At 48.4% G+C, this 27,998-nt stretch overlaps 1 protein-coding gene across 2 annotated transcripts in view; it reads left to right on the forward strand.

The window, feature by feature from the left end:
* bbs9 (Bardet-Biedl syndrome 9) overlaps positions 1-27,998 on the forward strand; it is a 597,963-nt gene that overhangs the window by 102,447 nt on the left and 467,518 nt on the right. The gene's annotated exons all lie outside the window — the stretch shown is intronic.

Below are 27,998 nucleotides of genomic sequence, written 5' to 3' on the forward strand. Positions count from 1 at the left end.
GTTCAGCACCATTTCGGGGGTTTTACATGTGGATGTGGAGCCCTGTCCCCTAGAAGCCATATTCAGGGTGTCGGACCGGCCAGAGCTGCAGGCGAGTGCGGGGGCAGATGTTTTAGCCGTCGCCTCGCTGATCACTCGTAGGCGGGTCTTGTTGGGGTGGAGGTCAGCTTCTCCACCCTGTGTCTCGGTGTGGCGGGGGGGGGGGGGGGGGGGATGCTGGAGTTTCTGACCTTCGAGAAGGTGAAGTTTGCGCTGAGGAGGGCGAGTGATGGGTTCTACAATTGGTGGGGTTGTTCATCATTTGGAGGCTGTTGAGGGAGGGGGGTTTTGGGGGGGGGGGCTGGTGGGCTTTTATGGAGTTGTTTTGTGTTGTAAAATTCTTGAAAATTTGCTGAATAAAAATACTTTCAAAAAGTATGCTTTATAAAAAAGGATTGTACTCATTATTGTTCAAGTAGATTGCATTGTGTTGTCATAGAAAATGAAGAGTTGATGACTTTGATGTCTAGAATCGATATTTTTCCTGAGTTGGAGGCTATCTGTCTCATGCTCAGTGTTGCAATGTAGCAGACTAGTGCTGATGAACTCATCTGTGTAATAATTCTATCAGACTTTCAGAAAACACTTATCTGAAATCTGCTCTCTTTGTCAGCATGCTTTTATCAATAGATCCCTTTTTTTTCAAATTCTGGTAAAATGTATGCTACCTAAAAATGCTTTCCTTTTCCCCGAGAGTTTAATAATATTCTAATATTCAGTCCATGAAGAATTTGAAAGAGAAGCTTTATGTTATTCCATGCAGCAGTGTTTTCCTGTGATTGCCTGGACGTTTAGCAGCACGGACTAAGTGAAAGAACACAGTGAATCAAGTAGGAGTGCCCCACCAGACAAAACAGGAAAGGATCCAGGAAGTGCTGCCCACCAGCTTTCTGCAGTTGGTCTTAACCCATATTTTAAATCTCTTTTAAAGAATTGACTCCTGCTGCAGGAGAATGTATAAAGTGCAGTGATTAGTAATTTCTTGCCATTCTAACAACCACTTGCACTTCTGCAGCGTTTTTAATATTAGCAAAGGTTTTGAAGCACTGACAGGGCGAACATTCGGGGCGATAACCAAACGCATGCCTGAAAAAATGTTGTGAGGCTTGTAAAGGAAGAGAGTAGAAAGTTGATGGTGATCCTGTTGCCCATGTTGAAGTTGGGAGAGGGAGGGGGTGAGGGTTAGATGGATCAGAGACTATGCATTGGGGTGGTGGGTGGACAAAGCAGTTGTGCAATTGTAAATAAAAATGAGTATTTTGAACTCGGCGTGTTGGTTGACCAGGAGCGAGAGGATGTGAAGTGATAAGGAGGTGGGTCCTTTGATGCAGGCTGCAGGGTTTTGAGGGAGTCCAGAAGATTGGCAAGAAGAGCATTTGAGAAATCACGTCTGGGGCAACTGTATTGGAACATTCATAAGCATGGATGAATTCACTTTTGAATATCGCTGATGGCAAAATTGGCATTAATATTTATTTCAAAGAATAGTGTTTGAAAGCACTTTCAAAAGCCCAAATAGAAGTATAGGAATATGTGTTTTTAAAAATTTGTTTGGGGGATATGAGTATTTATTACTCATTTCTTTTTTTTTTAATAAATATTTTATTGAAAATTTCTGGTCAACCAACACAGTACATTGTGCATCCTTTACACAACATTATAACAATACAGATAATAATGACCTTTTTTTATATAAACAAAAAACAACAAATAAATAAATATTAAATAACAAAAATGAAAGCTAGCCCTAATTGGCAACTGCCTTGTCACAGGCTATACCCCCCCCCCCCCCCCCCCACCCCCACCCCAAGTCCTGGGCTGCTGCTGCTGCCTTTTTTCCCCCATCTATCTTTCCGCAAAATATTCGACGAACGGTTGCCACCGCCTGGTGAACCCTTGAGCCGACCCCCTTAGGACGAACTTAATCCGCTCTAACTTTATGAACCCCGCCATATCATTTATCCAGGTCTCCACCCCCGGGGGCTTGGCTTCTTTCCACATTAGCAATATCCTGCGCCGGGCTACTAGGGACGCAAAGGCCAAAACATCGGCCTCTCTCGCCTCCTGCACTCCCGGCTCTTGTGCAACCCCAAATATAGCCAACCCCCAGCTTGGTTCGACCCGGACTCCTACTACTTTCGAAAGCACCTTTGTCACCCCCATCCAAAACCCCTGTAGTGCCGGGCATGACCAGAACATATGGGTATGATTCGCTGGGCTTCTCGAGCACCTCGCACACCTATCCTCCACCCCAAAAAATTTACTGAGCCGTGTTCCAGTCATATGTGCCCTGTGTAATACCTTAAACTGAATCAGGCTTAGCCTGGCGCACGAGGACGAAGAGTTTACCCTGTTTAGGGCATCTGCCCACAGCCCCTCCTCAATCTCCTCCCCTAGCTCTTCTTCCCATTTCCCTTTTAGTTCGTCCACCATAGTCTCCCCTTCATCCCTCATTTCCCTATATATATCCGACACCTTACCATCCCCCACCCATTTCTTTGAGATGACTCTGTCCTGCACCTCTTGTGTCGGGAGCTGCGGGAATTCCCTCACCTGTTGCCTCGCAAAAGCCCTCAATTGCATGTACCTAAATGCATTCCCTTGGGGCAACCCATATTTCTCCGTCAGCGCTCCCAGACTCGCAAACTTCCCATCCACAAATAGATCTTTCAATTGCGTTATTCCTGCTCTTTGCCACATTCCATATCCCCCATCCATTCCCCCCGGGGCAAACCTATGGTTGTTTCTTATCGGGGACCCCCCCAATGCTCCAGTCTTTCCCCTATGTCGTCTCCACTGTCCCCAAATCTTCAGTGTAGCTACCACCACCGGACTCGTGGTATAGTTCCTTGGTGAGAACGGCAATGGGGCTGTCACCATAGCCTGCAGGCTGGTCCCCCTACAGGACGCCCTCTCTAATCTCTTCCACGCCGCTCCTTCCTCCTCTCCCATCCACTTACTCACCATTGAAATATTAGCGGCCCAATAATACTCACTGCGGCTTGGTAGTGCCAGCCCCCCCCTATCCCTACTACGCTGTAAGAATCCCTTCCTCACTCTCGGAGTCTTCCCGGCCCAAACAAAACCCATGATACTCTTTTCTATCCTTTTGAAAAAAGCCTTCGTGATCACCACCGGGAGGCACTGAAACACAAAGAGGAATCTCGGGAGGACCACCATCTTAACCGCCTGCACCCTCCCTGCCATTGACAATGCTACCATATCCCATCTCTTGAAATCTTCCTCCATCTGTTCCACCAACCGCGTCAAATTTAGCCTGTGCAATGTGCCCCAATTCTTAGCTATCTGGATCCCCAAGTAACGAAAGTCTCTTGTTACCTTCCTCAACGGTAGGTCTTCTATTTCTCTACTCTGCTCCCCTGGATGCACCACAAACAGCTCACTCTTCCCCATATTCAATTTATACCCTGAAAAATCCCCAAACTCCCCAAGTATCCGCATTATTTCTGGCATCCCCTCCGCTGGATCCGCCACATATAGTAGCAGATCATCCGCATATAAAGATACCCGGTGTTCTTCTCCTCCCCTAAGTATTCCCCTCCATCTCCTGGAACCTCTCAGCGCTATCGCCAGGGGCTCAATCGCCAGTGCAAACAGTAATGGGGACAGAGGACATCCCTGCCTTGTCCCTCTATGGAGCCGAAAATATGCCGATCCCCGTCCATTCGTGACCACACTCGCCACTGGGGCCCTATACAACAGCTGCACCCATCTAACATACCCCTCTCCAAACCCGAATCTCCTCAACACCTCCCACAGATAATCCCATTCCACTCTATCAAATGCTTTCTCGGCATCCATCGCCACTACTATCTCCGTTTCACCCTCTGGTGGGGCCATCATCATTACCCCTAACAGCCTCCGTATATTCGTGTTCAGCTGTCTCCCCTTCACAAACCCAGTTTGGTCCTCATGAACCACCCCCGGGACACATTCCTCTATTCTCATTGCCATTACCTTGGTCAGGACCTTGGCATCCACATTTAGGAGGGAAATTGGTCTGTAGGACCCGCATTGTAGCGGATCCTTTTCCTTCTTTAAGAGAAGCGATATCGTTGCTTCTGACATAGTCGGGGGCAGTTGTCCCCTTTCCTTTGCCTCGTTAAAGGTCCTCGTCAGTAGCGGGGCGAGCAAGTCCAAATATTTCCTGTAAAATTCAACTGGGAATCCGTCCGGTCCCGGGGCCTTTCCCGTCTGCATGTTCCTAATTCCTTTCACCACTTCTTCTACCGTGATCTGTGCTCCCAGTCCCGCCCTTTCCTGCTCTTCCACCTTGGGAATTTCCAGCCGATCCAAAAAATCCATCATTCTCTCCCTCCCATCCGGGGGTTGAGCTTCATACAATTTTTTATAAAATGTCTTGAACACTTCATTCACTCTCTCCGCTCCCCGCTCCACCTCTCCTTCCTCGTCCCTCACCCCCCCTATTTCCCTCGCTGCTCCCCTTTTCCTCAATTGGTGTGCCAGCAATCTGCTCGCCTTCTCTCCATATTCATACTGTACACCCTGCGCCTTCCTCCATTGTGCCTCTGCGGTGCCTGTAGTCAGCAAGTCAAATTCCACATGCAGCCTTTGCCTTTCCCTGTACAGTCCCTCCTCCGGTGCTTCCGCATATTGTCTGTCCACCCTTAAAAGTTCTTGCAGCAACCGCTCCCGTTCCTTACTCTCCTGCTTCCCTTTATGTGTCCTTATTGATATCAGCTCCCCCCTCACCACCGCCTTCAACGCCTCCCAGACCACTCCCACCTGAACCTCCCCATTGTCATTGAGTTCCAAGTACTTTTCAATGCATCCCCCCACCCTTAGACACACCCCCTCATCTGCCATTAGTCCCATGTCCATTCTCCAGGGTGGGCGCCCTCTTGTTTCCTCCCCTATCTCCAAGTCTACCCAGTGTGGGGCATGATCCGAAATGGCTATAGCCGTATATTCCGTTCCCCTCACCCTCGGGATCAATGCCCTACCCAACACAAAAAAGTCTATGCGTGAATAGACTTTATGGACATAGGAGAAAAACGAGAACTCCTTACTCCTAGGTCTACTGAATCTCCACGGGTCCACCCCTCCCATCTGCTCCATAAAATCCTTAAGCACCTTGGCTGCTGCCGGCCTCCTACCAGTCCTGGACTTCGACCTATCCAGCCTTGGTTCCAACACCGTGTTAAAATCTCCCCCCATTATCAGCTTTCCCGTCTCTAGGTCCGGGATGCGTCCTAGCATTCGCCTCATAAAGTTGGCATTGTCCCAGTTCGGGGCATACACATTTACCAAAACCACCATCTCTCCCTGTAATTTGCCACTCACCATCACGTATCTGCCCCCGTTATCCGCCACTATAGTCTTTGCCTCGAACATTACCCGCTTCCCCACTAATATAGCCACCCCCCTGTTTTTCGCATCCAGCCCCGAATGGAACACCTGCCCCACCCATCCTTTGCGCAACCTAACCTGGTCTATCAGTTTCAGGTGCGTTTCCTGTAACATAACCACATCTGCTTTAAGTTTCTTAAGGTGTGCGAGTACTCGTGCCCTCTTTATCGGCCCGTTAAGCCCCCTCACGTTCCACGTGATCAGCCGAGTTGGGGGGCTTCCCACCCCCCCCCCCCCCTTGCCGGTTAGCCATCATCTTTTTCCAGCTTCTCACCCAGTTCCCACGCAGCTGTATCTCTCCCAGACGGTGCCCCCCCGCCCATCCTTTCCTGTACCCACTCCCCCCTTTCCCCAGCAGCAGCAACCCAGTAATTCCCCCCTCTTCCCCCCCCCCCCCCCCCCCCCCGCTAGACCCCCCGCTAGCGTAATTACTCCCCCCATGTTGCTCCCAGAAGTCAGCAAACTCTGGCTGACCTCGGCTTCCCCCCGTGATCACGGCTCGCACCGTGCGACGCCCCCTCCTTCCTGCTTCTCTATTCCCGCCATAGTTATCATAGCGCGGGAACCAAGCCCGCGCCTCTCCCTCGGCCCCGCCTCCCATGGCCAACGCCCCATCTCCTCTCCCTCCCCACCTCCCCCCATCACCACCTGGGGGAGAGAGAAAAGTTACCATACCGCAGGATTAAAACATAAAACCCCTCTTCGCCCCCCCCCATTCGCCCCACCACTTTGTCCAAACGTTCATTTTCATAGTCCACTCATTCCAATTTTTCTTCTACAATAAAAGTCCACGCTTCATCCGCCGTCTCAAAGTAGTGGTGCCTCCCTTGATATGTGACCCACAGTCTTGCCGGTTGCAGCATTCCAAATTTTATCTTCTTTTTGTGAAGTACCGCTTTGGCCCGATTAAAGCTCGCCCTCCTTCTCGCCACCTCCGCACTCCAGTCTTGATAAACGCGGATCACCGCGTTCTCCCATTTACTACACCGAGTTTTCTTCGCCCATCTAAGGACCATTTCTCTATCCTTAAAACGGAGGAATCTCACCACTGTGGCTCTGGGAGTTTCTCCTGCTCTCGATCCTCGCACCATAACTCGGTATGCTCCCTCCACCTCCAACGGACCCGTCGGGGCCTCCGCTCCCATTAACGAGTGCAGCATCGTGCTCACATATGCCCCGACGTCCGCCCCCTCCACACCTTCAGGAAGGCCAAGAATCCTCAAGTTGTTCCTCCTTGCGTTATTTTCCAGTGCCTCCAACCTCTCCACAGATCGTTTCTGGTGTGCCTCCTGTATCTCCGACTTCACCACCAGGCCCTGTATATCGTTCTCATTCTCTGCTGCTTTCGCCTTCACGACCCGAAGCTCCTGCTCCTGGGTCTTTTGTTCCTCTTTCAGCCCTTCAATCGCCTGTAATATCGGGGCCAACAACTCTTTCTTCATTTCCTTTTTTATCTCCTCCACGCAGCGTTTCAAGAACTCTTGTTGTTCAGGGCCCCATATGAGACTGCCACCTTCCGCCGCCATCTTGGTTTCTGCTTGCCTTCCTTGCCGCTGTTCCAAAGGATCCGCTGCAATCCGGCCACTTTCCTCTCCTTTTTCCATCCGTGTCCAGGGGGAACACCCTCCTGGTTTACCGCACGGTGTTTTTAGCCGTTAAAATTGCCGTTGGGGCTCCTATCAAGAGCCCTAAAGTCCGTTCCACCGGGAGCTGCCGAAACGTGCGACTTAGCTGGTCATCGCCGCACCCGGAAGCCTTATTATTACTCATTTCTAATTACTCCTTAAAATGGTCAAAGTAAACCCTGATCTTTACCTGATGCAGTAAATCTGGTGAATTTTCCAATAAAATCTGCAGATAATCAAACCATTTGAAATGCAAAAGCAAAGTTGATTTTATACATCATTTTAAGTCTAGGTGCGATTATATACGGTGAACCCAGTACTGGGTAATGGGCCTTCAGACTGCATCTTTAGACAGGGTAAACGTGTAGACAGGGTAAACGCTGGGAGAGGGTAGACAGGGTAAACGCTGGGAGAGGGTAGACAGGGTAAACGCTGGGAGAGGGTAGACCGGGTAAACGCTGGGAGAGGGTAGACAGGGTAAACATGTAGACAATGTAGACAGGGTAAACGCTGGGATAGGGTAGACAGCGTAAACGCTGGGAGAGTGTAGACAGCGTAAACGCTGGGAGAGTGTAGACAGGGTAAACGCTGGGAGAGGGTAGACAGGGTAAACGCTGGGAGAGTGTAGACAGGGTAAACGCTGGGAGAGTGTAGACAGGGTAAACGCTGGGAGAGGGTAGACAGGGTAAACGTGTAGACAGGGTAAACGCTGGGAGAGTGTAGACAGGGTAAACGCTGGGAGAGTGTAGACAGGGTAAACGCTGGGAGAGGGTAGACAGGGTAAACACTGGGAGAGTGTAGACAGGGTAAACGCTGGGAGAGTGTAGACAGGGTAAACGCTGGGAGAGGGTAGACAGGGTAAACGCTGGGAGAGTGTCGACAGGGTAAATGTTGGGAGAGGGTAGACAGGGTAAACGCTGGGAGAGGGTAGACAGGGTAAACGCTGGGAGAGTGTAAACAGGGTAAATGCTGGGAGAGGGTAGACAGGGTAAACGCTGGGAGAGTGTAGACAGGGTAAACGCTGGGAGAGTGTAGACAGGGTAAACGCTGGGAGAGTGTAAACAGGGTAAACGCTGGGAGAGGGTAGACAGGGTAAACGCTGGGAGAGGGTAGACAGGGTAAACGCTGGGAGAGTGTAAACAGGGTAAACGCTGGGAGAGGGTAGACAGGGTAAACGCTGGGAGAGTGTCGACAGGGTAAACGCTGGGAAAGGGTAGACAGGGTAAACGCTGGGAGAGAGTAGACAGGGTAAACGCTGGGAGAGGGTAGACGGGGTAAACGCTGGGAGAGTGTAGACAGGGTAAACGCTGGGAGAGGGTAGACAGGGTAAACGCTGGGAGAGGGTAGACTGGGTAAACGCTGGAAGAGTGGTAGACAGGGTAAACGCTGGGAGAGTGTAGACAGGGTAAACGCTGGGAGAGTGTAGACAGGGTAATCGCTGGGAGAGTGTAGACAGGGTAAACGCTGGGAGAGGGTAGACAGGGTAAACGCTGGGAGAAGGTAGACAGGGTAAACGCTGGGAGACGGTAGACAGGGTAAACGCTGGGAGAGGGTAGACAGGGTAAACGCTGGGAGAGGGTAGACAGGGTAAACGCTGGGAGAGGGTAGACAGGGTAAACGCTGGGAGAGGGTAGACAGGGAAAACGTGTAGACAGTGTAGACAGGGTAAACGCTGGGAGAGTGTAGACAGGGTAAACGCTGGGAGAGGGTAGACAGGGTAAACGCTGGGAGAGTGTAGACGGGGTAAAGGCTGGGAGAGTGTAGAATGGGTAAACGCTGGGAGAGGGTAGACAGGGTAAACGCTGGGAGAGGGTAGACAGGGTAAACGCTGGGAGAGTGTAGACAGGGTAAACGCTGGGAGAGTGTAGACAGGGTAAACACTGGGAGAGGGTAGACAGGGTAAACGCTGGGAGAGTGTAGACAGGGTAAACGCTGGGAGAGTGTAGACAGGGTAAACGCTGGGAGAGTGTAAACAGGGTAAACGCTGGGAGAGGGTAGACAGGGTAAACGCTGGGAGAGTGTAGACAGGGTAAACGCTGGGAGAGTGTAAACAGGGTAAACGCTGGGAGAGGGTAGACAGGGTAAACGCTGGGAGAGGGTAGACAGGGTAAACGCTGGGAGAGTGTAAACAGGGTAAATGCTGGGAGAGGGTAGACAGGGTAAACGCTGGGAGAGTGTAGACAGGGTAAACGCTGGGAGAGGGTAGACAGGGTAAACGCTGGGAGAGGGTAGACAGGGTAAACGCTGGGAGAGTGTAGACAGGGTAAACGCTGGGAGAGTGTAAACAGGGTAAACGCTGGGAGAGGGTAGACAGGGTAAACGCTGGGAGAGTGTAGACAGGGTAAACGCTGGGAGAGGGTAGACAGGGTAAACGCTGGGAGAGTGTAGACAGGGTAAACGCTGGGAGAGGGTAGACAGGGTAAACGCTGGGAGAGGGTAGACAGGGTAAACGCTGGGAGAGTGTAGACAGGGTAAACGCTGGGAGAGTGTAAACAGGGTAAACGCTGGGAGAGGGTAGACAGGGTAAACGCTGGGAGAGGGTAGACAGGGTAAACGCTGGGAGAGTGTAAACAGGGTAAATGCTGGGAGAGGGTAGACAGGGTAAACGCTGGGAGAGTGTAGACAGGGTAAACGCTGGGAGAGTGTAAACAGGGTAAACGCTGGGAGAGGGTAGACAGGGTAAACGCTGGGAGAGGGTAGACAGGGTAAACGCTGGGAGAGTGTAAACAGGGTAAACGCTGGGAGAGGGTAGACAGGGTAAACGCTGGGAGAGTGTCGACAGGGTAAACGCTGGGAAAGGGTAGACAGGGTAAACGCTGGGAGAGGGTAGACAGGGTAAACGCTGGGAGAAGGTAGACAGGGTAAACGCTGGGAGAGGGTAGACAGGGTAAACGCTGGGAGACGGTAGACAGGGTAAACGCTGGGAGAGGGTAGACAGGGTAAACGCTGGGAGAGGGTAGACAGGGTAAACGCTGGGAGAGGGTAGACAGGGTAAACGCTGGGAGAGTGTAGACAGGGTAAACGCTGGGAGAGTGTAGACAGGGTAATCGCTGGGAGAGTGTAGACAGGGTAAACGCTGGGAGAGTGTAGACAGGGTAAATGCTGGGAGAGGGTAGACGGTAAACGCTGGGAGAGGGTAGACAGGGTAAACGCTGGGAGAGGGTAGACAGGGTAAACGCTGGGAGAGGGTAGACTGGGTAAACGCTGGAAGAGTGGTAGACAGGGTAAACGCTGGGAGAGTGTAGACAGGGTAAACGCTGGGAGAGGGTAAACAGGGTAAACGCTGGGAGAGGGTAGACGGTAAACGCTGGGAGAGAGTAGACAGGGTAAACGCTGGGAGAGGGTAGACGGGGTAAACGCTGGGAGAGTGTAGACAGGGTAAACGCTGGGAGAGGGTAGACAGGGTAAACGCTGGGAGAGGGTAGACAGGGTAAATGCAGGGAGAGGGTAGACAGGGTAAACGCTGGGAGAGGGTAGACAGGGAAAACGTGGAGACAGTGTAGACAGGGTAAACGCTGGGAGAGTGTAAACAGGGTAAACGCTGGGAGAGTGTAGACAGGGTAAACGCTGGGAGAGTGTAGACAGGGTAAACGCTGGGAGAGGGTAGACAGGGTAAACGCTGGGAGAGTGTAGACAGGGTAAAGGCTGGGAGAGTGTAGAATGGGTAAACGCTGGGAGAGGGTAGACAGGGTAAACGCTGGGAGAGGGTAGACAGGGTAAACGCTGGGAGAGTGTAGACAGGGTAAACGCTGGGAGAGTGTAAACAGGGTAAACGCTGGGAGAGTGTAGACAGGGTAAACGCTGGGAGAGGGTAGACAGGGTAAACGCTGGGAGAGTGTAGACAGGGTAAACGCTGGGAGAGGGTAGACAGGGTAAACGCTGGGAGAGGGTAGACAGGGTAAACGCTGGGAGAGGGTAGACAGGGTAAACGCTGGGAGAGGGTAGACAGGGTAAACGCTGGGAGAGGGTAGACAGGGTAAACGCTGGGAGAGGGTAGACAGGGTAAACGCTGGGAGAGGGTAGACAGGGTAAACGCTGGGAGTGGGTAGACAGGGTAAACGCTGGGAGAGTGTAGACAGGGTAAACGCTGGGAGAGGGTAGACAGGGTAAACGCTGGGAGAGTGTAGACAGGGTAAACGCTGGGAGAGGGTAGACAGGGTAAACGCTGGGAGAGGGTAGACAGGGTAAACGCTGGGAGAGGGTAGACAGGGTAAACGCTGGGAGAGGGTAGACAGGGTAAACGCTGGGAGAGGGTAGACAGGGTAAACGCTGGGAGAGGGTAGACAGGGTAAACGCTGGGAGAGGGTAGACAGGGTAAACGCTGGGAGAGGGTAGACAGGGTAAACGCTGGGAGAGGGTAGACAGGGTAAACGCTGGGAGAGGGTAGACAGGGTAAACGCTGGGAGAGTGTAGACAGGGTAAACGCTGGGAGAGGGTAGACAGGGTAAACGCTGGGAGAGGGTAGACAGGGTAAACGCTGGGAGAGGGTAGACAGGGTAAACACTGGGAGAGGGTAGACAGGGTAAACGCTGGGAGAGTGTAGACAGGGTAAACGCTGGGAGAGGGTAGACAGGGTAAACGCTGGGAGAGGGTAGACAGGGTAAACGCTGGGAGAGGGCAGGACCAGAGGGCAGCGTTGCAGATTAAAGGGATGCTCAATGAAGATGGATTTTAGGAAGAATTTCTTCTCTCAATGAGTGGTAAATCTGAGGGATTCTTTACCCCGGAAGCTGTGGAGCCAGAGTCCTTGAATATTTCCCAGGCTGAGATCGATAGGTTTTTAATCAGTGGGAAGATTAAGGGTTATGGAGAGAAGGCAGGAAAATGTTAGATCAGCCATGGTCTTATTAAATGATGGTACATGCTCAAAGGGATGAATGGCTTCTCGTGTTACTATTTCTTATGGCCTTATTCAAACGTTTAACTTATTGAGATAGATGATATAGAACTGTGATATTAACTAATATGCATGTGGTACTGGTATGAAGGGAATTTATACTTTGAAGGCAGGGTGAGCATTGAATGGTCCATTGTTCAAGATCCAGATGTTATTTCTTGCTGCAGTATTTTGCACACACTGGCCTACCTGATGACCAGGTTTAGCTGCCTGAAAATGGCAATTGCCACATTCACACATGCCACATACCACACACACACCACATACTGCACACCCACACCACACACACCACAAACACACACACCACAAACCGCAAACACACACACACACACACACACACCACATACCGCAAACACACCACAAACACACATATGACATACCGCAAACTCACACACACCACATACCGCACACACACAGCACATACTGCACACACACACCACATACCGTAAACACACACACACATACCGTGCACACACCACCCCCCCCCCCCCCACACACACACACACACCACATACCGCAAACACACACACCACATACTGCAAACACACACCACATACCGCAAACACACACACACACAACACACCGCAAACACACGCCACATACCGCAAACACACAGCACATACCGCACACACCGCACATACTGCACACACACCACATACCGCAAACACATACGCACGCACACACACACCACATACCGCACACACACCACATACTGCACACACACACCACATACCACACACACCACATACCACACACACCACATACCGCACACACCACATACCGCACACACCACACACACACCACATACCGCACACACCACATCCCGCGCACACACCACATACCGCACACACCACATACCGCACACACCACATACCGCACACACACACCACACACCGCAAACTCACACACACCACATACTGCGCACACACACACACTCCACATACCGCAAACACACACACAGCACATACTGCACGCACACACCACATACCGCAAACACACACACCGCACGCACACACACCACATACTGCAAACCCACTTACACCACATACCACAAACCGCAAACACACACACACCTCATATTTTGGGCTTGTGGTTTGAGTGGACTTGGGCAGGTTCTTAGGTGAAGTGTCTCACTAATATGTAGATTTTTAATATCATATATTTATATATACATATATATATATGGGTATACAAGGGAAGGCCTCATTTCCTGATATTTATGCTATTTCAAGATATTTGAATCTGTGTTGAATGTTCAATTGCATAATACCCAGATGTTGAACAAAGAACAAAGAAATGTACAGCACAGGAACAGGCCCTTCGGCCCTCCAAGCCCGTGCCGACCATGCTGCCCGACTAAACTACAATCTTCTACACTTCCTGGGTCCGTATCCCTCTATTCCCATCCTATTATTGTATTTGTCAAGGTGCCCCTTAAATGTCACTATCGTCCCTGCTTCCACCACCTCCTCCGGTAGCGAGTTCCAGGCACCCACTACCCTCTGCGTAAAAAACTTGCCTCGTACATCTACTCTAAACCTTGCCCCTCTCACCTTAAACCTATGCCCCCTAGTAATTGACCCCTCTACCATGGGGAAAAGCCTCTGACTATCCACTCTGTCTATGCCCCTCATAATTTTGTAGACCTCTATCAGGTCTCCCCTCAACCTCCTTCGTTCCAGTGAGAACAAACCGGGTTTATTCAACCGCTCCTCATAGCTAATGCCCTCCATACCAGGCAACATTCTGGTAAATCTCTTCTGCACCCTCTCTAAAGCCTCCACATCCTTCTGGTAGTGTGGCGACCAGAATTGAACACTATACTTCAAGTGTGGCCTAACTAAGGTTCTATACAGCTGCAACATGACTTGCCAATTCTTATACTCAATGCCCCGGCCAATGAAGGCAAGCATGCCGTACGCCTTCTTGACTACCTTCTCAACCTGTGTTGCCCCTTTCAATGACCTGTGGACCTGTACTCCTAGATCTCTTTGACTTTCAATACTCTTGAGGGTTCTACCATTCACTGTATATTCCCTACCTGCATTAGACCTTCCAAAATGCATTACCTCACATTTGTCCGGATTAAACTCCATCTGCCATCTCTCCGCCCAAGTCTCCAAACAATCTAAATCCTGCTGTATCCTCTGACAGTCTCATCGCTATCCGCAATTCCACCAACCTTTGTGTCGTCTGCAAACTTACTAATCAGACCAGTTACATTTTCCTCCAAATCATTTATATATACTACAAAGAGCAAAGGTCCCAGCACTGATCCCTGTGGAACACCACTGGTCACAGCCCTCCAATTAGAAAAGCATCCTTCCATTGCTACTCTCTGCCTTCTATGACCTAGCCAGCTCTGTATCCACCTTGCCAGCTCACCCCTGATCCCGTGTGACTTCACCTTTTGTACTAGTCTACCATGAGGGACCTTGTCAAAGGCCTTACTGAAGTCCAGATAGACAACATCCACTGCCCTACCTGCATCAATCATCTTAGTGACCTCCTCGAAAAACTCTATCAAGTTAGTGAGACACGACCTCCCCTTCACAAAACCATGCTGCCTCTCACTAATACGTCCATTTGCTTCCAAATGGGAGTAGATCCTGTCTCGAAGAATTCTCTCCAGTAATTTCCCTACCACTGAAGTAAGGCTCACCGGCCTGTAGTTCCCTGGTTTATCCTTGCTACCCTTCTTAAACAGAGGAACAACATTGGCTATTCTCCAGTCCTCCAGGACAGTGAGGATCCAAAGATTTCTGTCAAGGCCTCAGCAATTTCCTCTCCAGCCTCCTTCAGTATTCTGGGGTAGATCCCATCAGGCCCTGGGGACTTATCTCCCTTAATATTTTTTAAGACACCCAACACCTCGTCTTTTTGGATCTCAATGTGACCCAGGCTATCTACACACCCTTCTCCAGACTCAACATCTACCAATTTCTTCTCTTTGGTGAATACTGATGCAAAGTATTCATTTAGTACCTCGCCCATTTCCTCTGGCTCCACACATAGATTCCCTTGCCTATCCTTCAGTGGGCCAACCCTTTCCCTGGCTACCCTCTTGCTTTTTATGTACGTGTAAAAAGCCTTGGGATTTTCCTTAACCCTATTTGCCAATGACTTTTCGTGGCCCCTTCTAGCCCTCCTGACTCCTTGCTTAAGTTCCTTCCTACTTTCCTTATATTCCACGCAGGCTTCGTCTGTTCCCAGCCTTTTAGCCCTGACAAATGCCTCCTTTTTCTTTTTGACGAGGCCTACAATATCTCTCGTTATCCAAGGTTCCCGAAAATTGCCGTATTTATCCTTCTTCCTCACAGGAACATGCCTGTCCTGAATTCCTTTCAACTGACACTTGAAAGCCTCCCACATGTCAGATGTTGATTTGCCCTCAAACATCCGCCCCCAATCTATGTTCTTCAGTTCCCGCCTAATATTGTTATAATTAGCCTTCCCCCAATTTAGCACATTCATCCTAGGACCACTCTTATCCTTGTCCACCAGTACTTCAAAACTTACTGAATTGTGGTCACTGTTACCGAAATGCTCCCCTACTGAAACATCTACCACCTGGCCGGGCTCATTCCCCAATACCAGGTCCAGTACCGCCCCTTCCCTAGTTGGACTGTCTACATATTGTTTTAAGAAGCCCTCCTGGATGCTCCTTACAAACTCTGCCCCGTCTAAGCCCCTGGCACTAAGTGAGTCCCAGTCAATATTGGGGAAGTTGAAGTCTCCCATCACCACAACCCTGTTGTTTTTACTCTTTTCCAAAATCTGTCTACCTATCTGCTCCTCTATCTCCCGCTGGCTGTTGGGAGGCCTGTAGTAAACCCCCAACATTGTGACTGCACCCTTCTTATTCCTGATCTCTACCCATATAGCCTTAATGCCCTCTGTGGTGTCCTCCCCCAGTACAGCTGTGATATTCTCCCGAACCAGTAGCGCAACTCCGCTTCCCCTTTTACATCCCCCTCTATCCCGCCTGAAACATCTAAATCCTGGAACGTTTAGCTGCCAATCCTGCCCTTCCCTCAACCAAGTCTCTGTAATGGCAACAACATCATAGTTCCAAGTACTAATCCAAGCTCTAAGTTCATCTGCCTTACCCGTAATACTTCTTGCATTAAAACATATGCACTTCGGGCCACCAGACCCGCTGTGTTCAGCAACTTCTCCCTGTCTGCTCTGCCTCAGAGCCCCACTGTCCCTATTCCCTAGTTCTCCCTCAATGCTCTCACCTTCTGACCTATTGCTCCCATGTCCACCCCCCTGCCATACTAGTTTAAACCCTCCCGTGTGACACTAGCAAACCTCGCGGCCAGGATATTTATGCCTCTCCGGTTTAGATGCAACCCGTCCTTCTTATATAGGTCACACCTGCCCCGGAAGAGCTCCCAGTGGTCCAGATAACGGAAACCCTCCCTCCTACACCAGCTGTTTAGCCACGTGTTTAGCTGCTCTATCTTCCTATTTCTAGCCTCACTGGCACGTGGCACAGGGAGCAATCCCGAGATTACAACCCTAGAGGTCCTGTCTTTTAACTTTCTGCCTAGCTCCCTGAACTCCTGCTGCAGGACCTCATGCCCCTTCCTGCCTATGTCGTTAGTACCAATATGTACAACGACCTCTGCCTGTTTGCCCTCCCCCTTCAGGATGCCCTCTACCCGTTCGGAGACATCCTGGACCCTGGCACCAGGGAGGCAACATACCATCCTGGAGTCTCTTTCACGTCCACAGAAGCGCCTATCTGTGCCCCTGACTATAGAGTCCCCTATTACTATTGCTCTTCTGCGCTTTGACCCTCCCTTCTGAACATCAGAGCCAGCCGTGGTGCCACTGCTCTGGCTGCTGCTGTTTTCCCCTGATAGGCTATCCCCCCCAATAGTATCCAAAGGGGTATACCTGTTCGAGAGGGGGACAGCCACAGGGGATTCCTGCACTGACTGCGTGCCCTTTCTGGTGGTCACCCATTTCTCTGCCTGCACCTTGGGTGTGACCACATTTACATAACTGCGATCTATGACGCTTTCCGCCACCTGCATGCTCCTAAGTGCATCCAATTGCTGCTCCAACCGAACCATGCGGTCTGTGAGGAGCTCCAGTTGGGTGCACTTTCTGCAGATGAAGCCATGAAGCCATCCGGGATGCTGGAAGCCTCCCGGACCTGCCACATCTCAGTCAGAGCACTGCACCCCTCTAACTGACATTGCGTCAATTAATTAAAATTTAAATTAAAAAAATTTAAAAAAAAAAAAAATATATATATTTTTTTTTTTAAATTTCAAAGTTACTGTTAACTATCTGTTTCCTAGCACTAGATTTCTAATAGAAATGCGAAAGCTAAATATAGTACTCTCCGATCTCTGGCTTAGATACCCCTCTAAATTATAATTCAGTAATTATGTTTAATTAGTTACCAATGCTTAATTTTTTTAATTTAGTGTAGATTCCCAACCAGCCACTCAGGTCACAGCTTCTCTGTGATGTCACTTCAGTTTCCCCCCGACACACACAATTTGAAAAAGGTATAAAAGTAAAAATGAGTAAAAATCACTTACTTACCTTCTTACCCTCTGAGTGTCTTAGATGTTCTCAGGTTCTCTCCCTGACAGAGACTGCTCCTCCTCCTCCGAACATTGCTTCTGTTCCATTTTTCGCAGGTGCTGTGAGACCTACTGTTTCCAGCATTTTCCGGTTTGATGGCAGATTTGAAGCATTCACAATATTTTACCCTTGCTCAAGTAAGAGGAAATTGATCATGATTATGACAGACTTGCCGTTTGTGTTCAATCACCTAAAATCATCACATAAAGAACAAACAAAGAACAAAGAAATGTACAGCACAGGAACAGGCCCTTCGGCCCTCCAAGCCCGTGCCGACCATACTGCCCGACTAAACTACAATCTTCTACACTTCCTGGGTCCGTATCCTTCTATTCCCATCCTATTCATATATTTGTCAAGATGCCCCTTAAATGTCCCTATCGTCCCTGCCTCCACTACCTCCTCCGGTAGTGAGTTCCAGGCACCCACTACCCTCTGCGTAAAAAACTTGCCTCGTACATCTACTCTAAACTTTGCCCCTCTCACCTTAAACCTATGCCCCCTAGTAATTGACCCCTCTACCCTGGGGAAAAGCCTCTGACTATCCACTCTGTCTATGCCCCTCATAATTTTGTATACCTCTATCAGGTCGCCCCTCAACCTCCTTCGTTCCAGTGAGAACAAACCGAGTTTATTCAATCGCTCCTCATAGCTTATGCCCTCCATACCAGGCAACATTCTGGTAAATCTCTTCTGCACCCTCTCTAAAGCCTCCACATCCTTCTGGTAGTGTGGCGACCAGAATTGAACACTATACTCCAAGTGTGGCCTAACTAAGGTTCTATACAGCTGCAACATGACTTGCCAATTCTTATACTCAATGCCCCGGCCAATGAAGGCAAGCATGCCGTATGCCTTCTTGACTACCTTCTCCACCTGTGTGGCCCCTTTCAGTGATCTGTGGACCTGTACTCCTAGATCTCTTTGACTTTCAATACTCTTGAGGGTTCTACCATTCACTGTATATTCCCTACCTGCATTAGCCCTTCCAAAATGCATTACCTCACATTTGTCCAGGTTAAACTCCATCTGCCATCTCTCCGCCCAAGTCTCCAGACAATCTAAATCCTGCTGTATCCTCAGACAGTCCTCATCGCTATCCGCAATTCCACCAACCTTTGTGTCGTCTGCAAACTTACTAATCAGACCAGTTACATTTTCCTCCAAATCATTTATATATACTACAAAGAGCAAAGGTCCCAGCACTGATCCCTGTGGAACACCACTGGTCACAGCCCTCCAATTAGAAAAGCATCCCTCCATTGCTACCCTCTGCCTTCTATGGCCTAGCCAGTTCTGTATCCACCTTGCCAGTTCACCCCTGATCCCGTGTGACTTCACCTTTTGTACTAGTCTACCATGAGGGACCTTGTCAAAGGCCTTACTGAAGTCCATATAGACAACATCTACTGCCCTACCTGCATCAATCATCTTAGTGACCTCCTCGAAAAACTCTATCAAGTTAGTGAGACACGACCTCCCCTTCACAAAACCGTGCTGCCTCTCACTAATACGTCCATTTGCTTCCAAATGGGAGTAGATCCTGTCTCGAAGAATTCTCTCCAGTAATTTCCCTACCACTGAAGTAAGGCTCACCGGCCTGTAGTTCCCGGGGTTATCCCTGCCACCCTTCTTAAACAGAGGAACAACATTGGCTATTCTCCAGTCCTCCGGGACATCCCCTGAAGACAGCGAGGATCCAAAGATTTCTGTCAAGGCCTCAGCAATTTCCTCTCCAGCCTCCTTCAGTATTCTGGGGTAGATCCCATCCGGCCCTGGGGACTTATCTACCTTAATATTTTTTAAGACACCCAACACCTCGTCTTTTTGGATCACAATGTGACCCAGGCTATCTACACCCCCTTCTCCAGACTCAACATCTACCAATTCCTTCTCTTTGGTGAATACTGATGCAAAGTATTCATTTAGTACCTCGCCCATTTCCTCTGGCTCCACACATAGATTCCCTTGCCTATCCTTCAGTGGGCCAACCCTTTCCCTGGCTACCCTCTTGCTTTTTATGTACGTGTAAAAAGCCTTGGGATTTTCCTTAACCCTATTTGCCAATGACTTTTCATGACCCCTTCTAGCCCTCCTGGCTCCTTGCTTAAGTTCCTTCCTACTTTCCTTATATGCCACACAGGCTTCGTCTGTTCCCAGCCTTTTAGCCCTGACAAATGCCTCCTTTTTCTTTTTGACGAGGCCTACAATATCACTCGTCATCCAAGGTTCCCGAAAATTGCCGTATTTATCTTTCTTCCTCACAGGAACATGCCTGTCCTGTATTCCTTTCAACTGACACTTGAAAGCCTCCCACATGTCAGATGTTGATTTGCCCTCAAACATCCGCCCCCAATCTATGTTCTTCAGTTCCCGCCTAATATTGTTATAATTAGCCTTCCCCCAATTTAGCACATTCATCCTCGGACCACTCTTATCCTTGTCCACCAGTACTTTAAAACTTACTGAATTGTGGTCACTGTTACCGAAATGCTCCCCTACTGAAACATCTACCACCTGGCCGGGCTCATTCCCCAATACCAGGTCCAGTACCGCCCCTTCCCTAGTTGGACTGTTTACATATTGTTTTAAGAAGCCCTCCTGGATGCTCCTTACAAACTCTGCCCCGTCTAAGCCCCTGGCACTAAGTGAGTCCCAGTCAATATTGGGGAAGTTGAAGTCTCCCATCACCACAACCCTGTTGTTTTTACTCTTTTCCAAAATCTGTCTACCTATCTGCTCCTCTATCTCCCGCTGGCTGTTGGGAGGCCTGTAGTATACCCCCAACATTGTGACTGCACCCTTCTTATTCCTGATCTCTACCCATATAGCCTCACTGCCCTCTGAGGTGTCCTCTCGCTGTATAGCTGTGATACTTTCCTGAACAAGTAGCGCAACTCCGCCTCCCCTTTTACATCCCCCTCTATCCCGCCTGAAACATCTAAATCCTGGAACGTTTAGCTGCCAATCCTGCCCTTCCCTCAACCAGGTCTCTGTAATGGCAACAACATCATAGTTCCAAGTAGTAATCCAAGCTCTAAGTTCATCTGCCTTACCCGTAATGCTCCTTGCATTAAAACATATGCACTTCAGGCCACCAGACCCGCTGTGTTCAGCAACTTCTCCCCGTCTGCGCTGCCTCAGAGCCACACTGTCCCTATTCCCTAGTTCTCCCTCAATGCTCTCACCTTCTGACCTATTGCTCCCGTGCCCACCCCCCTGCCATACTAGTTTAAACCCTCCCGTGTGACACTAGCAAACCTCGCGGCCACATAGCACTTGGAAAATTATCTTGTCGAAAGTTATTATCCGTTACTTGAGTATTTGATCGCTGTCTTGTTACAGCAGGCAATTGTTAATACTTACTAAATTTGTTAAATGGTTTGTAAAGCTTATTGATTATAGAATCCCTATAGCGCAGAAGGAGGCCATTCAGTCCATCGAACTCTGTAAGAGCACCCACCCAGGCCCACTCCCCTGCCCCATCCCTGTAACCCCACGGAACCTGCACATCTCTGGACACGAAGGGGAAATTTATCATGGCCAATCCACCTAACCTGCACATCTTTGGACTGTGGGAGGAAACTGGAGCACCCGGAGAAAACCCACGCACACACGGGGAGAAAGTGCAGACTCCACACAGACCGTGATCTGAGGCCGGAATCAAATCCGGATCCTGGCGTTGTGAGGCTGTGATAATCAGATCCATGATTGCTCCTCCTCCTATAGTTGCAATCATTCCGCCTGTGTGATCGCAGCAAAACTAGTTTTTATGTCATGATTGAAACAAACCTTCTTAACACATAACCTGGGTACTTCATCCTGCAAAGCATTGAGGAATATTTTGTGCTTTCATTTTATTGACATCTTAATTAACCTATTAAATGTGCAGAGCAGTTCTGAATTAACTTGCGTACTCCAATATTGCTGATGCTTTGGTTTGAGGTCACTTTGGTCGCAATGTTGGTAGATTTGACTTAGCAATGAATATTGGGAATTAAATGGTTTTATTAAAAATACTTGCAAATTCACCAAAACCATACCATGAAATATATATTATGTAAAATGCATTATTGCTTCTATGAATGTCGAAGATGACTTGGCCCTTCAAATGGTTCAATGCCTGAGATTCCGTCTGTTTTGGGGAAAAGCTTTGGTCCCAAGAATGGAGCTGAGATGAGGTTGTTGGCTGGATCAGTGAAAAGTTTGCCGACTTTTGGGAAAATCATACCTACCAAAACGATATTGTCCTTTTAAAATCTGGAAAGAAATGTCATCATCTGGACACTTGGATGCTGACCTGGAGTTTTTTCTGAAGAAGGATCACAAGTTCACCTTTTGTCCAAGAAATCACTTGACCAACATGATATTTGAGGGGGAATGAGCTGTTTGTTCATTTTCCTGCAATCACTTTAATTAATAGGGAAAAAACTGGCAAATGCCAGATTTACTGGAAATCACATGATAGACAAGCTTTTCACCTGTTGATTTGAGATCAGTGTATTTTGGGGAATAAGCTGAGAAGTATGGCTCTCTTTCTGTGCCTTGCTTGAAATTTCATGTGTGATTATCAACCTGTTCCCAGAGAATCCTCAACTGAGTATAATGTGTCTGCATTTGGAAAACTGAAAAGCTGAGACAAGAAGAATTGATCCTGCTCTATATTCTCTTAAACACCATTGGTGAGAACCTCCAGACATCTACCGGATCCAGCGGCCTGTCTTCACACGAGGGAGCTCCAGATCAACAGCATCGAAACCCTGCAAACATGATCATTTATGTTATAAAGCTTATCCTCCAAAACTCATCTCTGCAGAGTCTCTTTCTGTATGTATGTATATGCATGTGTGTGTGTGCTGGGGTAGTTTGAAAAAAGGGATAGATAGTTACACTTACAGAGTACATGTGTACCAGTTCTTGCAACTTGTTTATTTTAAAAATAATTTTGTTTTATAATAAATCAATTATTCTGAGTTTATTGAAAAAAGCCTGGTTAAAATCTCTTTTATTCTGGGTCTAACAGTAGGGAAGATAAATAATTGGCCATTTGGCGAGTAAATTAAACTTTTAAACTAATGGCGCGACCTGTGGAGTAGTGGGGCGAGAGAAACTGCCACCCCTCTCCTGTCCCGAGTAGCGGGGGCGAGAGAAACTGCCACCCCTCTCCTGTCCCGAGTAGTGGGGGGAGAGAAACTGCCACCCCTCTCCTGTCCCGAGTAGTGGGGGGAGAGAAACTGCCACCCCTCCCCTCCTGTCCCGAGTAGTGGGGGGAGAGAAACTGCCACCCCTCCCCTCCTGTCCCGAGTAGCGGGGCGAGAGAAACTGCCACCCCTCCCATCCCGAGTAGTGGGGGGAGAGAAACTGCCACCCCTCCCATCCCGAGTAGTGGGGCGAGAGAAACTGCCACCCCTCCCATCCCAAGTAGTGGGGGGAGAGAAACTGCCACCCCTCCCATCCCGAGTAGTGGGGCGAGAGAAACTGCGCATCCCTCCCATCCCGAGTAGTGGGGGGAGAGAAACTGCGCACCCCTCCCATCCCGAGTAGTGGGGGGAGAGAAACTGCCACCCCTCCCCTCCTGTCCCGAGTAGCGGGGGTGAGAGAAACTGCCACCCCTCTCCTGTCCCGAGTAGTGGGGGGAGAGAAACTGCCACCCCTCTCCTGTCCCGTTTGATAAGGTTCCCCACGGTAGGCTATTGCAAAAAATACGGAGGCTGGGGATTGAGGGTGATTTAGAGATGTGGATCAGAAATTGGCTAGCTGAAAGAAGGCAGAGGGTGGCGGTTGATGGGAAATGTTCAGAATGGAGTACAGTCACAAGTGGAGTACCACAAGGATCTGTTCTGGGGCCATTGCTGTTTGTCATTTTTATCAATGACCTAGAGGAAGGCGCAGAAGGGTGGGTGAGTAAATTTGCAGACGATACTAAAGTCGGTGGTGTTGTCGATAGTGTGGAAGGATGTAGCAGGTTACAGAGGGATATAGATAAGCTGCAGAGCTGGGCTGAGAGATGGCAAATGGAGTTTAATGTAGAGAAGTGTGAGGTGATTCACTTTGGAAGGAATAACAGGAATGCGGAATATTTGGCTAATGGTAAAGTTCTTGAAAGTGTGGAGGAGCAGAGGGATCTAGGTGTCCATGTACATAGATCCCTGAAAGTTGCCACCCAGGTTGATAGGGTTGTGAAGAAGGCCTATGGAGTGTTGGCCTTTATTGGTAGAGGGATTGTGTTCCGGAGTCGGGAGGTCATGTTGCAGCTGTACAGAACTCTGGTCCGGCCGCATTTGGAGTATTGCGTACAGTTCTGGTCACCGCATTATAGGAAGGACGTGGAGGCTTTGGAGCGGGTGCAGAGGAGATTTACCAGGATGTTGCCTGGTATGGAGGGAAAATCTTATGAGGAAAGGCTGATGGACTTGAGGTTGTTTTCGTTGGAGAGAAGAAGGTTAAGAGGAGACTTAATAGAGGCATACAAAATGATCAGGGGGTTGGATAGGGTGGACAGTGAGAGCCTTCTCCCGCGGATGGATATGGCTGGCACGAGGGGACATAACTTTAAACTGAGGGGTAATAGATATAGGACAGAGGTCAGAGGTAGGTTCTTTACGCAAAGAGTAGTGAGGCCGTGGAATGCCCTACCTGCTACAGTAGTGAACTCGCCAACATTGAGGGCATTTAAAAGTTTATTGGATAAACATATGGATGATAATGGCATAGTGTAGGTTAGATGGCTTTTGTTTCGGTGCAACATCGTGGGCCGAAGGGCCTGTACTGCGCTGTATTGTTCTATGTTCTATGTTCTATGTCCCGAGTAGTGGGGCGAGAGAAACTGCCACCCCTCTCCTGTCCCGAGTAGTGGAGGGAGAGAAACTGCCACCCCTCCCCTCCTGTCCCGAGTAGTGGGGGGAGAGAAACTGCCACCCCTCCCCTCCCATCCGAGTAGTGGGGGGAGAGAAACTGCCACCCCTCCCCTCCTGTCCCGAGTAGCGGGGCGAGAGAAACTGCCACCCCTCCCATCCCGAGTAGTGGGAGGAGAGAAACTGCGCACCCCTCCCATCCCGAGTAGTGGGGGGAGAGAAACTGCGCACCCCTCCCATCCCGAGTAGTGGGGCGAGAGAAACTGCGCACCCCTCCCATCCCGAGTAGCGGGGCGAGAGAAACTGTGCAGCCCTCCCCTCCCATCCTGGTCGTAACCCTCTGTTTTTCAGCTGAGCAACTTTTCATCACTTACTGCTGATGAATTAACAATCGTTATTACTTAATTTTGGAAAATCAGCAAACGTTTAAGAATTTCAAAAAGATTTGTGGTGAAATGATTCTGAATATCAATAACTTATTGGGTGTATTTGTATGCTTAACACATACGTGCAACAAGCACATTGATGCAAAGGTCAGAAATGAGCTGTTTTCAGTAATACAGTGGGTGTCTTAATTACCCTTCAGTCAACACGCAGATTGAAACCTTATTCCTGACATTTGTTTACACGGAATTTATACAGAAATAATGATTTATTTTCCCACATAAAGGAAATAGGAAACAATCCATGGATTTAATTCCAGACAGTGATCCATTTGAGAGGAAGCTGGAGAAAATCAAATTGACCTAAACTGACCACAGATCAGTATTTAGTTCATTAGTCTAAGAGAGGCTTGCAGTATTACCCGAACCCATTACAGCTTCCCATGCTATTCATATATTGGGTCTTGCACTTGCTTTATTTTAAGCTCATCATATTTCATGCCAATTGTTTAGGTATTTACATGAATTGCATTTTAACACTTAATTCATAATATTGAGAAGAATGGCGCATAGGAAGACCCACAGACAGTCAGCATCGGTTACAAGAGCGGGCCCAGTCTGTGCCCCCAGAACAATGGCTTCTGACAGAAAGCAAAGTGTCACATCACAGGGAAGCAGCTCAGTGGTTGGTTGGTGGATTGTTTATCTTTAAAACTCATTCTTTGATTCACCTCCGTGGAGCAGATATAAGTGGGCCTGTGGGAGACGCCTCTATGCACGAGCACATAGGAGAAGGGGGAGGCTCAGGACTTTCAGGGAGCAGAGAGAATCAGACCTGACCTATTCGGGAGCAGGCTGAGTTTCAAAAACAAATCAGAGTGACAGTACAGGAACACCATAAATTCATTGGTTGATGAGAAACTGCTGTTAGAGTGTGTCTTTAAAGCTACGGACCGGGTACTAGAAGGTGGGATTAGAACGGGTGACTAGCTTTTTAGTTTTTTTTCAGCCAGCAGAGACATGATGGGCTGAATGGCCCCTTTCTGAGCCGTGACCTTTCGATGGTTCTATGGAGTCTGACCAACCAAAACCCTTCACAGCAACAAATCTTTCAAATAAAGCATTTAAGCTGCATGGCCAGTCTGTCTACATTAAGTTGTCCTTTTTGTTTCTCATCATTGGTTGGTATTAAATCTGCATTTCATTCCTTTCTGATGACTATTTTCTACTTTCTTCATTCCTAATCTCACTTCTACCAATGTCATCTTTCTAATATACATTATACCCAAAAGATTAGTTGAGGAAGGAGCATACTGAAGGTTGCCAAGAGGATGGGGAAGAGTAATACATTACACTCCGTGAAAGGGAAGGTTGTGGTGACTTGGCTCTTGTCTCATTTCAGTGCTGATTAACTTGATTTTGGAGTCATTCAAACTAGGAATTTGGGGAAAGGTGGGGAACTGAAATTGGAGGCAGCAAAAGGCAGGTTATCTTTGATTCCCAGTGTAAGCCTGGTATGATTGAGTGTTTGGTCAGGGGCAGTTATGCTTGATGTCGTCTAGCTAAATCTGGTTTTAGATGGCAATGCCAATTATGTGACAGATATACTTAAGTTTTTGTCCCTTTGCTAATGGAGTGAATGTGGAGGCTTTCTCAACAAACATGACCAGGGGAGCGACAATAGAGAGTATTCCAACACACTCCTGACTTGTGCCTTGTAGGTGGCAGACAGGCTTTGGGGTGTCCGGATATGAATTACTCGCAGCGGAATCCCCAACCTCTGACTTGCTGTTGTAGCCACTGTATTTACATGGCTGGTCCAACTCAGTTTCTGGTCAATGGTAGCCCTCAGGGTGTTGTTGTGGAGGATTCAGCAACGATAATGCTATTGGATGTCATGTGCAGCTTGTGGTGAAATTTGAGAGTTTGGGCGAAAGGACTCAGAAGGAATTGTAGTTGGAAGGGGTAAGGAGATTAGGTGGTAAAATATATCAGGAAATGCTCTGAGAGAGAGCCTGGTATTTATTGAAAATCTGGGGAAGGTTTTAAGACAAGAGAGGTTTAATGAGGACAGGAGGTTCTGAATTAAGAGGAGAGAGGATAAGGGATTTGTACTCTAAATTCTTTATACTGAGTTTCTAAATTCAAACATTTCTAAAATGATCTTGAGTTTATTTTACTTCATGTATACAAGTTAATATCAGAAATTTGTTTCTGATAATTGCTATGACCAATTATGACCAACTGAACTGGAAGAGGTCTTTTTCATTTTTGGAATTCCCCCTCTTGTAAAACATACCTGAAATACAAACAAAGTGCTGTAAATACTCGCCTGGTAACATCTGTGATGAGGGAAACCAAGTTAATGATTCAAATCTAATATAACTCCTCTTTGGAACTCCCCTTAAAACCTATCCCTTTGACCAAGCGTTTGGACACCTATCCTAATCCCACTTTATACAGCTCGGTATTAAATGTTGGTTTATCGTGCTTCTGTAAGTGAGTTGGGGAGTTTTATTACATTAAGAATGGTGTATGAATACAAGTTGTTGGTGTGACACTGGATAACATGCAACTGTGTCAAACCATTACAAGTAAAGCTGACATTTAATTCCACTCAGGCACATGGCTGTTCATAATGAAAGGTGTGATATCATTGTTATCACAATGTGGCAAAAGTAGTTAACGGACAAAGGCAGACCATTTTAAGCAGGGTACTTGGATAGTCTGATGGCCCCAGGATAGAATCAGAACCCCAGTAACAACATTTGATTTCCACCCTCATCTGATGACCTTCCATGAGTAATTTATTTCTTGATACAAAAGCGAAATGTTGGAAATCTGAAGTAAAAACAGAAAATGTAGCAGGTCAGGCAGCGTCTGTAAAGAGAAAGCAAGTTAATATTGCAGCTTTGTGATCCTTCATCGGAATGGAGGAGAGAGGTAAATTTTTCTAGTTGGATTTAACAAAAACATTTCCCCTTGCAAAAGGGGAGAAAGTTCCGACCCTGAGTCACAAAAAAGTCACCCTGCTTGGAGCACAATTCAGGGGAACTGTAGAGAAACCAGGAACAAAATCACCTTGCTACATGATCAAAATGTTTGACAATATAAATATCGCAAGACTTAATTGATTGTGTTAAGATTACAGGAGCATGTTTTTACTTGAAGTAAGCTTTAAAATACATAAAATGCAGAATAT

Source organism: Scyliorhinus torazame, chromosome 11 (assembly GCF_047496885.1).
Source record: "Scyliorhinus torazame isolate Kashiwa2021f chromosome 11, sScyTor2.1, whole genome shotgun sequence".
NCBI lineage: Eukaryota > Metazoa > Chordata > Chondrichthyes > Carcharhiniformes > Scyliorhinidae > Scyliorhinus > Scyliorhinus torazame.